A 13420-nucleotide genomic window follows, 5' to 3' on the forward strand; every position below is an offset into this window, starting at 1 on the left:
TTTAATACATAAGGGGGGTTTTAAAATATTTAAATATTATCCATCTATGCTAGTGGTTTTGTTTAAAAAAAATGTCGGATATTTCGTTTAAAGTGCCTACGAATGCCTTATGTCTGCTTTTATAATTATGTTGCGAATGTGGTTTTGTGAAAAGATTTTATCTTCAATGCTTGCATATATAAAAGATGTATTGTTTATTTCACTTTAGCTCTTTAAATTGTCATTAAGCACAGCTCGTAAAGGGTATTTTCTCAATAGGTATTAGGAGATCGTGCTCATTTTTGTAGGAGAATTATCTTGCTCTCTACAAGTTCCCCTATTCTCTCCCTTAGGTGGTCTAATTTTTTTGATACAAGCCCCTTGTTCTTTCTTGTAGACTAGTTGTTGTTGGCACTATGAATTCCATGTTCCTGCTCATAGATCAAGTGCATATGGGATTAGAAGTTCCTAGCTACTATCCCTAGACATGTTGGTTTGTTTTGTATGAGCTTCTTGTTCTTACGTTTGAGCTGATCTGCAGCCCTTTGGAGAGTTGCACATTTGAGAGCAATTTGAGAGTAGTTTCTACATAGGTTTGACAGTGGAAAAAATTATTTCTTGCATTTTTTTGTTATTTTCATTGCATTTTTAATTTGGTAAATTAATTAGATGAATTTTAATTGAATTTAAGTTTTAATTTAAGTTCATTTATTTGGATCGTTAGTTGAAATTATTTTAAATTAATTATGTTAAATTAAATTTGTTTGGTTTGTTAATTTAAAATGTTGAAGGGATTGTAAAAAGTTATTCAATTGATTAATAATTACATTTGTTAGTTGATCAAAAGAATTTAATTTTAAATTAAAGCTTTAATTTATTACATTTTTTATTTAAGTTAAAATTTAGGTTTAAGATTGAATCACTTGCTCAATTAATTGATTTAATGTTAAAGAGGGTTAAATTTAAATAAATATTTTTTAAAATTTTAATTGTTTAAAGTTCTAATTTTTGTTAAATCATTTTTAATTTTTAGATTAAAAATGATTTTAATTATAGTTCTAATCATTTATTTTATAACTTTAATTTGTTGCTATATTCATTAAGAAATCTATTTTAAAATTAAAGTTTTGATTTTAGTGAAGCTTTTAAAGTTCTAATTAAAATTTTCATTGATTGAATTAAATTCTAACTTTACTATATGAAGTTAGTTAATTAAAATTTTCATTGAAAAATCATTTGACTTTACTTTGTTCTGAAATATTTATTTTTTATTATCAATTTAATTTTGTTTTATTTGACTTACCTTAAAGTTAACACTTTTAGTTGAATCATAATTATAAATTCAATTTATTATATTTTTTAAGTTTTAAATTGATTAAAATTTATTAGGTTGTTCACCAAATTTTTCTAAGAAAATTCATCTATGCTAATAATTTTTGAAGAAATTTCAACATTCTTCCAGTGTCCCCTCCCCGACGCCAAGAGGTAAAGAGGGCACTTGCCCTTTTGGTTTGACTTAGCCAGAGCGAATCCGACAAGGAGATGATGCAACTTAGTTTTCAAAACTATATTTTTATGTGAGTTTTTAATTATACAAAATATTATTGTGTAGGTTATTATTTATGCTAACATATATTGGATATATTTTATTTGTGTTGTTTGTGTGTACAAATATTTTAAGAAAATCATACTCTAAAATGTTGAAGACTTCAATATAGATTCGATTAGGATTTCTTGTAATTGAAGTCTATACTTTTTCTATTTTTCTTGATTTTGAGAGAGAGTGATTGTAATTGGCTAATCGTGCACACACACACTGGGAGAATGAGACAAAATTCTTTTAACTAATTATTCTATATGATTCTTGAATCGTACTGGTTGATTTGACATGATAGTTCCTACATAACTAAGTTAATTAAATCATGCCTTGGAAAATTTCTTTTAAACTGTTCATCATATATGAAGTTGGATTTGTATAAATGATGTCTAAAGTATGAAATGGATATGTACCAGTTCATCCCAAAGTAACTCACCATTTTTTGAACTGATTGTACTGTATAATTTAGGTTCATACAGATAATTTCCAGAGCATGAAGTGGATGCATACCAGTTTGTCCCATACGAACACCTAAATTTTTTAAACTATTCATACTATTTGAACTTGGGTTCTTATAGATAATGTCTAGAGTACAAAATGAGATCATCCACATTCATACCATATGAAGCATGATTTTTTAAATAGTTTGTATTATATGATAATGGGTTCTACAGACGATTCATAATGTACGAAATGGGTTTGTACAAGTTTGTATTGAACGAACTTGTTCATATTTGAACTGTTTATATAGTACGATTTTAGTTTGTACATATGATTGATAGAGTATGAAATCAGGTTCATACAAGATCATACATTGATTTTTGAACTATTCATATATATGAGGTACAATCATACTGTATGATCCAAGTATATTCAACATGAAATTTTTAGTTTTCTGAATGGTTTTTCTCATCCTTCATATATAAGAGTCCTGAAAACCGACTATCCTACTTCCTACAAATTTTCTCTTGGTAGTGATAAAGTGAGTGTTTTAGGAGAGTGTTTGGGAGTGAGGATTGAGAGATCTTGCAAGTAAAAATTGTGAAGGGTTCACAAGATTGCCCAAAGGTGAGGATCGTTTTATATGTTCCTCAAATCTCTATTCTAATTCTTTGAAGACTCTTGAGAGAAGATCTTTGGAAGAGATCTGGTACCCTACCATCACTAGGAAGGTGAGAAAGGATGTTGGTACTCTACCATCACTAGGATAGTGAGAAAGGACGGTGGTACTCTACCGTTATTAGGAGGATAAGAAAGGATGTCGATACTCTGCCATCCCCAGGAGGGTGAAAAAGGATGTTGATACTCTACTATCACTAGGAGGGTTAAAAAGAATGTTGGTACTCTGAGATCACCAAGAGTGTAGGAAAGGATGACAGTACTCTGTTGCACTGGGGTTGGTGAAAGAGAGGTTGATATAAAGGCTTCTCTGCCTTGCTAGGGAATAAAACTAGAGCCACTTTGGTTTTATGCAATACCTTATGGAGTCTTCAAGGAGTGAACGTAGGTCTTGTTAGACCGAACTACTATAAAATTTTATGTTCTTCTATCTTTATTTTTTACTACTTTTTATTTTTCTGCATGTTTAATTTTAGTGGTTGGAAAAAATATTTTGAGAAAATTTATCATTATGCTAAAAAATTTCAAATCAATTTTTTAAAATTACCAAGAGATTTTTAAATAACAATTCACCCCCTCTCTTAGTTAGCCTTGGGAAAAATCTATTAGGCCTAACAGCCTATTCAATCTTTCAAGTGATATCAGAGATCATATTCAAAAATTAAGGTTTAAACAACTTTTTGAAAATGATCAGGGCTACTTTTGGATACTATAACACTCCTAAAAGATATTTAATCACTAGACCACCACTATTTGATAACATTCCTTTCGACTTTTGGAATATTCATATGTCTACTTTTTTGTAATTACTTGACTATCGAATGTAAATATTAGTATAGGAAAGTTACACCAGAATCACTAGACTTGTTAATGGTATTAGGACTGAAACATTATTTATTAATTGGATAGTAGAAGAAAAAGACTTAGCTTAGTTAAATGCTAAATGCTCAAATAGTTTTTTCTATGCCTTGAAATCTGAGGACTATATGCATGTTTCAACCTGTAAAACTAGAAAGGAATTTTGGGATAGACTTTTCATAACGTATGAAGGAACTGATGAAGTGAAATAGTTTAGATTGAATATTCTATTACATAACTATACAATTTTTTACATTAAACTGAATGAATCAATCACTGACATGTATACTCGATTTAAATAGATAGTTACTTCATTACATGCTTTAGGTATGGAACTAACAAATTCTGAGAAAGCTAATAAAATTCTTCATTATTTACCTACTTCTTATGATATAAAGATAACTGTCATAACTAAATCAAAAGACTTAACTATTTATTCTATTGACAATATGCTTGGATCATTAATTGATTAAGAGCAAGGAGTGACTCAAAGATAGATTGATATATGTGACAAGCGAAAGGAGAAAAATATTGTGTTGAAAGTGGATGACCTTGAAAGTGATCAGTCACAGATTGAGTATGAAGATAATATTACACACATGACGAGGCAATTCAAAAGTTTCCTTAGAAGAAATAAAACAAGACATTAGTAGTGGAATAAGGGTAAGTTTCATAAAAATGAAAAAAAAAAGTCTAATGAAATAATTTGTTATGAATGTAGGAAGCCTGAACATATTAAATGTAATTGCCTGAACCTCAAAGCTAATCTTAGTAAGGAGAAATTTGAGGAGAAAACCAATGTTAGGAAGGACCAAGAAGACTATATATAGCATTCTGGGTGGACTCAGCATCAGATATTTTAGAAACAAAAGTAGAGGAGGAAATCACAAATTTATGTTTAATAGATGACAAACTTGATCAGTCAAATCAAGAGGAGGTATGTGATTTATCCTACAATGAGTTATTTAAAGTTTCTAAGAAAATCCATACTACATATAAGAAACTCAAAAAGTTGCATGCTAAGTTGAATATATAGTATTCAAATTTACAAAAAAAAGAGCATAAAATTCTTAAGAATGATCATGCATTTATAGATAGAAACCACATAAAATTATTGGATGAGTTTTATGATTTTATCAAAAGTCAAGAACAATTGAAATCATCTCATACTAAACTTGAAAATAATTTTAAAATGTTTATAGCTGAATGAGATCAAAGAGAACATGAGTTGAAATTTAATAATTAGACTTTAAAAAATGCAAACTCATATATTATAAGAAAAAACTAAATGCCATTAAGGTAGGTAAGGCACCTCCTACACTTGAATAATTTTATAATCCTAATCAGAAGTGTATAATTATAAAACCTAGGAAAAGATATTATAGCTCATATAGATTGATAAGTTCTTTTCCTTGTGTGAAATGTTTTTTTTTTTTTTTTTTTTTTTTTTTTGTGGAATGATTTGTCATATCTCATATACTTGCATAATTCATAGTAGAACACATCTAGTGTGGAGACCTAAGATGCATAAATCAGAACATATAAAATATACAGCTAGATCATTACTTCCAAGAGGAGAACCCAAACTTATTCGGGTTCCTAAGACTAACATTTAATTTTTTCTTATAGAAATGCTCTCATACAAGTCCTCGTGAGAGCATTTGGTACCTGGATAATATATAACTAGAGATAGAATACAATTTATATTGTTGAAAGCTAGGAATGGAGGCAAAGTAACACTAGGAGAAAATATCATAAGGAAAGTGATAGGTTTATGTATGATTGGAAACAAGAATAATTTTTTTTTATTAAAAATGTATTATTGGTTGATGGCTTAAAACATAACTTGTTGAGTATTAGTCAGCTTTATGATAAAGGTTATATTATTAAAAAAAAATTATATGTTGTATTATAAGCCAAAATAGATTTGATATATTACATGAAAATAGGGTAAATAATATATACATGCTTTATTTAAATTTTGTTAAATCTTTTAAGGTTATTTGTCTCAAAATAATTGCTGATGAATCATTGTTATGTCATAGAAGACTTTGTCACATAAGCATGAAAAATCTTAGGAAGATTACCCAAAAAGAATTGGTTAGAGGTATACCCGAATAAGACTTCACTAAGATTCACCAATGTAATGCATGTCAATTTAGAAAATAGGTGAAGTCCTCCTTTCATTTAATTAAGGATCTTAGAACTAGCAAACTGTTGTAAGTCCTATGCATGGATCTTTTTGGACCAGTTAGCAATATAAGTTTAGGAGGTAAAGTTTTTAGATTTATAATAATAAATGATTTTTTAAGATTCACTTGGGTCAAATTCTTATTTCATAATAGTGAATCGTTTGATGAATTTAAAAACTTTTCTACTTGGATTCAGAGGAAATTAAGGTATAAAATTTTATCAATTCGAAGTGCTCATAGATGAGAGTTTGAAAATAAAAAATTTAAAGATTTTTATGGAGAGCAAAGAATTGATCATAATTTTTTAGCACCTAGGACCTCTTAGTATAATAGGTTGTCGAAAGAAAGAACAAAACTTTGGTAGAAACCACTAGAGCCATATTAGTAGAATATTTACTTCCAAAATATTTTTGGGCTGAAGCAGTTAGTACGGCTTGTTATATTTTAAATATGGTGAACATTAGATCCAGTTGAACAAGATACCCTACGAAGTTCTTAAGGGTAAAACACCTAATTTTTTACATTTGCATGTTTTTGGATATATGGTGTTCATTTATAATAATAATAAAACTCTTTTATGAAAATTTGATCCTAAATCTGATGAAAGAATTTTTTTGAAATATTTTAGTGTTGGCAAATCCTATAGGATTATTAACAAGATAACTTTTATAGTTGAGGAGACCAAACATGTAATTTTTTATGAATATGGGATTTCAGAAGAGCCAAGGTTGGAAGAAGATCATATTAAAGATATCTCCTAAGGAATTGAAAAGACAAATTTGGAATAGAATGTTAGAACATAAAATAAATGGCCTAAATAATAGAAATTTTCTAAGAGTCACCCTGAAGAATTGATTTTAGGTAAACCTATTGAGGGTGTTAGAATTAGGCATAGACTTAGCAAATAAGTCAACCATTCTACCTTTATATCGATGATTAAACTTACTAATATAAATCAAGCAATGTTGGATGAATTTTAGATTTTTGTAATGCAAGACGAATTCAATCAATTTATTAGAAATAATATTTGGGAATTAATTGAAAGGCCTATGGATCAAAGTATTGCTATAACTAAGTGGGTGTCTAAAAATAAAATGATTGATTTAGATGTTGTGATTAGAAATAAGGCAAGATTGATGGACAAGGGATATAATCAAATAGAAGGAATTAATTTTGAAGAAACTTTTGCCCCTATAGTCAGACTTGAAGTGATAAGAGTAGTGCTAGTCTTTGCATGTATTAAAGGTTTTAAATTATTTCAAATGAATATTAAGTGTGTCTTTCTTAATGAGGAGATACAAAAGGATATTTATGTTGAGTAACCTCTAGGTTTTAAAATTTTGAAATTCCCAAATCATGTGTTTAAATTAAAAAAGATATTATATGGACTAAAACATGCACCTAGGGCTTGGTATGAGAGGTTAAACACTTTCCTATTAGAAAGATCAGTTATTAAAGAAAGTGTGGACATCACTCTCTTTTTTAAAAGGATAGAAGATGACATACTTATTGTTCAAATATATGTTGATGATATCTTATTTAGATCCATCAATAAAAGTTTTCTTGATGATTTTTCAAAAATAATAAGTAGTGAATTTGAAATGAGTTTGATGGGAGACTAGAGTTACTTTCTTAGTTTTCGAATAAAGAAAAATGTGGAAAGAATATTTTTTAGCCAATTGAAGTAATATATGTTGATGATATCTTATTTAGATCCATCAATAAAAGTTTTCTTGACGATTTTTTAAAAATAATAAGTAGTGAATTTGAAATGAGTTTGATGGGAGACTAGAGTTACTTTCTTAGTTTTTGAATAAAGAAAAATGTGGAAAGAATATTTTTTAGCCAATTGAAGTATATTAAGGAAATCCTCAAAAAATATGAAATGGATAATGCTACACTAGTGAGTACACCAATGAGTTCTTCAATGCAGTTAGATAATGACCATAAGGAAAAATATAATGATCAAAAGAAATTTAGAGGAATAATTAAATCTTTACTTTGCTTTACTGCTAGTAGATCTGATATCCTGTTTAGTGTTTACTTATGTGCTAGATTTCAAGATGATCAAAAGGAATCACATCTAACTTCTATTAAGAGAATTCTAAGATATCTTTTTGGGAATTCAAAACTTAAGAATTTGGTTTCATAAGCACAACTCTTCTTTTGAAATTATTGGATATTCTAATTTAGATTTTGTACGATGTAGGGTTGATCAAAAAAGTATTTTTGGAACTTATCAATTCATAGGAAACTCTTTCATTTTTTGGTCTAACAAAAAATAGAATTCATTATCCCTTTCTATTACTAAAAAAAAATACATTATCTTAGAAAGTTATGTGGCACGGGTTCTTTAATTAAAATAACAATTAATTGACTTAAGATTTTCTATTGGCACTATTATAATTTTTTGTGATAATACAAGTGTCATATGCATTTCAAAGAATCCTATTCAACATTCTAGAACTAAGCATATTGATATAAGGAATCACTTTATTAAAGATCATTTGGATAAATAAGAAATTGAATTACATCATGTTGCTACTAAGAATCAACTTGCAGACATTTTCACAAAACCACTGGCTTTTGAAATGTTTAGCACTTTAAGAACCAGATTAGGTATGATTGACCTTAATGCTTAAAATTGAATTTATGCAAATTGGATTTGTAATGTATGGATGTGTTTGTTTATTTTCTTTATTTGTTTATTACTATTTGTTTGTTTGTTAGGGTTCCTTTTATATTGTTAGTTATATTCTTCTTTCTTTTGTCATTATTGAGTTTTTGTTTTATTTTTCAAGGTTGCATGTCATCGAATCTTAAGTGATTGGTTTCTGAAATGGTTTTTTTTATCATATCTTGTTTTAATTATTTTTCTTTGTATTGTACAAAATTTTTCATAGTTCACAAATTCTGTAGCATGTACATGGTATTTTATGAGATGAGCATGCGAGATTGAAAATTTTAATGCACATTATATTGTACAATATCATCATCATCTGTACGATCTTTATTTTTTCATATGTATGATTTGGGATAGTTTTCCAAAAATAAATTATTGAACACAGATCATACATATGAAATTGCTTTTCATCTGTATGATCTAGTTGTCAGTTTCTCATATAGGTGAACCTAACCATTAGAAATGTTTTTTAATATTATGATCATCCTGGACGAACATGTGTTCATTTGTACGATCGTATGGTCAAAAAGAATGAACGAAATGATGCATCTGGAATGACAGTTTATGAAAAGTCTATCATTTTTGGCCGTTTCTCTTCGTATGTGCAAAATATTTTTCAACCTATTTGATTTTAACATCGTACATACAATCAAAATTTTGTATTAAATGATAGGTCATTTTTTCTTTAAGTTGAAAGGACGTAGATGATTTTATCTTCACAATCCTATTTGATCTCAAACCATCTTGAGTCCAAGCTTTAGGTATGGACAACAATAGCAAATGTCCTTGTACTTCCAATGGTTCATCCTCTCACTCTAGTAGAGACGAGAACTTCATTTCAAAGGAAAATGAGGAAGCCTTTGATCGTTTCATTACAGCCATGATTATCCCCTCTCGTCTCCTTATTCAAAGTGACATAAACTTCTATATTATGCTCCTTTACACCTCAACCTAGTTTTCTTTTATCCACACCTTGATCTATGCCTATCATAAAAAAAAAAACATTCCAAATTTTTCTTGCAAACATGAAAGTGAACCAAGATCATACTAGGATTACCTCTTATGTCTTTAAGCAGCATGTTGAAATAACTAAGAAAGATTAGGCAACTTCCTTCACCTAAGGATTCAAGGGATTAGAGCACACACCATAAACTTTGGAGCGGATTTTAATTTGTCAGAAATAAATCAAACTCTTAGAGGTGTTACACAAGTAAGTCATCTTTCTCGTGTGTATACCCTTAATCAGAATGCTGGGATTATCCAACATATCTTGAGAACTTCTATTATTCCCAAGGCTAGTGATCATATCAATTTGGCTCCTCTTTTATCTACTGCCACATACCTGATCATAATCGACACTCCTATTGATGAAGCTCATCTTATCATGCACTACATCTACAATTTTTTTAATATTGGACTTCCTCATAATAGGAGGAAGAAAAATATGGCCTTAGTATACTTAGTTTCCTACATTTTAAAAAGAAGTACAACATAATCCATTTTGATCCTCCCACTCAACTTCCCATTTACTTTAGTGATGCCGCTTTTCATGTTCTTTTTAATCATGATCAAAGTTTTGTAGGAGAAGAATCTGAGGGAGAAGAAAGAGCCCCTCCACCAGCACCAACACTTGCTCCTGACCCGATAAAATTTTCTGTTAAGAAATGGTCCAGCATTTTGATAGAATGGAATCTCATTTTGATCAACATTTTGATCAAATTGAGAATCACCTAAACCAGTAAAATGCTAGGTATAACAAACACATGGGGTAGATTCGAGGGCAATTCGACTCAATCAACACTAATGTAGCTATGATTAATAGTTACTTTATGATGTTCAGTCCTTAACCACCTCCAGACCAAGGCCCCTCTAGATTTTAGTTGTTACTTCTATGTTATATTTGTAGTTAAGATTTTTTATTTATTGTTAAGATGTTTTCTTATGATTTTATGTTTTGGTTTTTCATGTTGTTGTTCTTCCATTTCTAGGATGATGATGTTTTAAATGGAAAAATGTGTTTGTATGTGTTTCTTGTATTAAATGGAATGATGAAAGGATGTTCTATCATGCATTGAAATTATTCTTCTTGAAATGTTTATATTTGTAGAGAGGAATAATTTTTAGTTGATCTCTAGAATGGAATTTTAAATTATTTTTCTCTACAAATTAATTTTCTTGCAAAATTTAATCTCTCAAAATTTTAAATTAAATTATAACTTGATATAAATTAGAAGATCAATTTCATATTCTTATAGATAAATATTACTTATCTATGATTATTGCAAAATAGATGTCTTAATTTTATTTTATTTCTTTTTCAATGTGTTTGTTTTTGTTAAATATTAGAATTTGTGTTAAGATTTATTGATATTGGAAAGTTTGAGAATGTAAAATATGCATAAATAGTGTCAAACTTGAAAAGATGCGCAATATTTGTCAAAGTAAAAAGAGGCACAAAATTAGCTCAAATTGAAAAGATGCATAAAGTGTACCACAGAAATAGAAAAGATGGACAATGTTGCCAACTGAAAACATTTTACTATTCTTTTCTTTATCATTCTATATCTTATACAAATCCATATAATCAACAATCATCTCCACTATTAAATTAGAACATAATTAATCTTTATTTGATTATTTTTACAATAATTATTTTTATTTTATATGTCTAGAACGAATAGTGAGCCTAGATAACTTTTCTTATATTAGTTGCTCTTAGATTTAAAATTTAAGTTTTTCTTTTTAGCATTAGGATGTTAATATTGTATTTGCAATTAGTTTAAAATCTTCTTTTTCATCAACTATTTTGATTTATCTATAGAAACTTATCTTTTCAAGAGGAACTTCCCTTTTTGTTGTTGTCAAAAGGTGTAGTCATTAGTTATTATTTAATATGTGTTTGATGTATGAGTGTTATTATTTGATAAGTGTTTTGATGAGGTATCCATTAGTTATTGTTTGATGTATGTGTGTTGTGTGTATAATTTTTTTTGTGATGTGTTATATGATGTGTGTATTGGGTGTGTGTTATGATATGTGTATTGTAAGTACTTAGTTATTTTTGTTTATGTTTGTTTGTTGATTTTTTTAATGTTGTTATTTTGATTTTCATTGGAATCCCTTGTTTTTAAACTGAACACTCATTGAAGGGAAGCTTAGGAGAAAAAATTATTTACTGTTAACTTAAATAATAATAGTTTTGCCATCATAAAAAAAGATATTGTTGTAACTTAGTTTTAAAAACTATACTTTTATGTGAGTTTTTTAAGATACCAAAATATTATTATTTTGATTAATGTTTCTCCTAATATATATTGGATAAAATTTGTTTGTGCTGTTTGTCTGTACTAATATTTCAGAAAAATTATACTCCAAACTACCAAAGACTTCAAGATAGGTTAGATTATGGTTTCTTATAATTAAAGTCTGTAATTTTTCTATTTTTCTTGAGTTTGAGAGAGTGTGATTGTAATTAGGTAACCGTGCACAAACACACTAGGGGAGTTAGTCAATTTGTTTTTTAAAATTAATTGTACTATACGATTCTTGAATCAAACTTGATGATTTGACATGATAGTTCCTCCAGAAAAAGTTAATCAAATCATCCATTGGAAAATTTCTTTTGAATTGTTCGTATCATATGAAGTTGGATTCGTACATACGACATCGAGAGTATGAAATGGATATGTACCAATTTGTCCCGAATGAACACACTATTTTTGAATTGATTGTATTGTATGATTTTAGGTTCGTATATATGACATCTAGAGTATAAAATAGGTGTGTACTAGTTCATTCCATTTAAACACCAAAATTTTTTGAATTGTTCGTACTATGCTAACTTGGGTTTGTACATATGACATATAGAGTACAAAATGGGATCATCCACGTTTGTACCATACTAAACATGATTTGTTTAAACAGTTCATACTGTACAATATTGGGTTCGTATAGATGATTCACAGTGTACGAAATGGATTCGTACAAGTTCGTACCAAATGAACTTGTTCAATTTTGAATTATTCATACATTACAATGTTAGTTCATACATACGACTGATAGAGTACGAAATCTGATTCATACAGGATCGTATATTGTTATTTGAATTATTTGTACATATAAAGTACGATGGTACTATACGATCCAAGTACATTCAACTTGACATTTTTAATTTTTAAGATAAGTTTAATTGTCCTTCATATATAAGAGTCCTAAAAATTGACTATCCAACTTTTTCTACAAATTTTCTCCTATGAGTGTTTTGGGAGAATGTTTGGGAGTGAGGATTGAGAGATATTGCAAGTAGAAATAGTGAAGGGTTCACAAGGTTACACAAAAAGTGAAGTTCTCTTTGTATGTTCTTTAAATCTCTGTCATACTTCTTTAAAGACTCTTGAGAGAAGATCTTTGGATGAGATATAGTACTCTACCATCACCAGGAGGGTGAGAAAGGATGCCGGTACTTTGCATCACCAGGAGGGTGAGAAAGGAAGCTGGTACTCTTCCGTCACCAAGAGGGTAAGAAAGAAAACCGGTATTCTACCATCACTAGGAGGGTGAGAAAGGATGTTAGTACTCTGCCATCACCAAAAACATGAGAAAGGACACTGGTACTCTACCATCACTAGGAGGGTGAGAAAGGATGATGGGACTCTATCGCACTAGGGTTGGTGGAAGAGAGGTCATTTTAAGGACTTTTCCACATTGCTGTGGTAGCAAAGGGAGAGTCACTTTGGTATAGTGTAATACCTGAAGAAGAAGTCATTTTTGTGTGGGTGAATTTTCCTGCGGCTAAAGAAGATGATTGAAAGAAAAAGAGAGGTAAATCCTGAAACTTCCTTGTATGCCTATGTCTTCCTATTTGAGTGTGAGAGCCGAAAGAGAGGAGGAGTCTTTTTTGTGTTGTGAGAGATGTTGTGGAGTGATAGTTTCGATCGTGGGGGAAGTTATGTAAGATCGTGGGTGGTTTTGCCAGTTCTCTGAGTTATAGGT

This window comes from Dendrobium catenatum, unplaced genomic scaffold (assembly GCF_001605985.2).
Source record: "Dendrobium catenatum unplaced genomic scaffold, ASM160598v2 fragScaff_scaffold_133, whole genome shotgun sequence".
Classification (NCBI taxonomy): Eukaryota; Viridiplantae; Streptophyta; class Magnoliopsida; order Asparagales; family Orchidaceae; genus Dendrobium; species Dendrobium catenatum.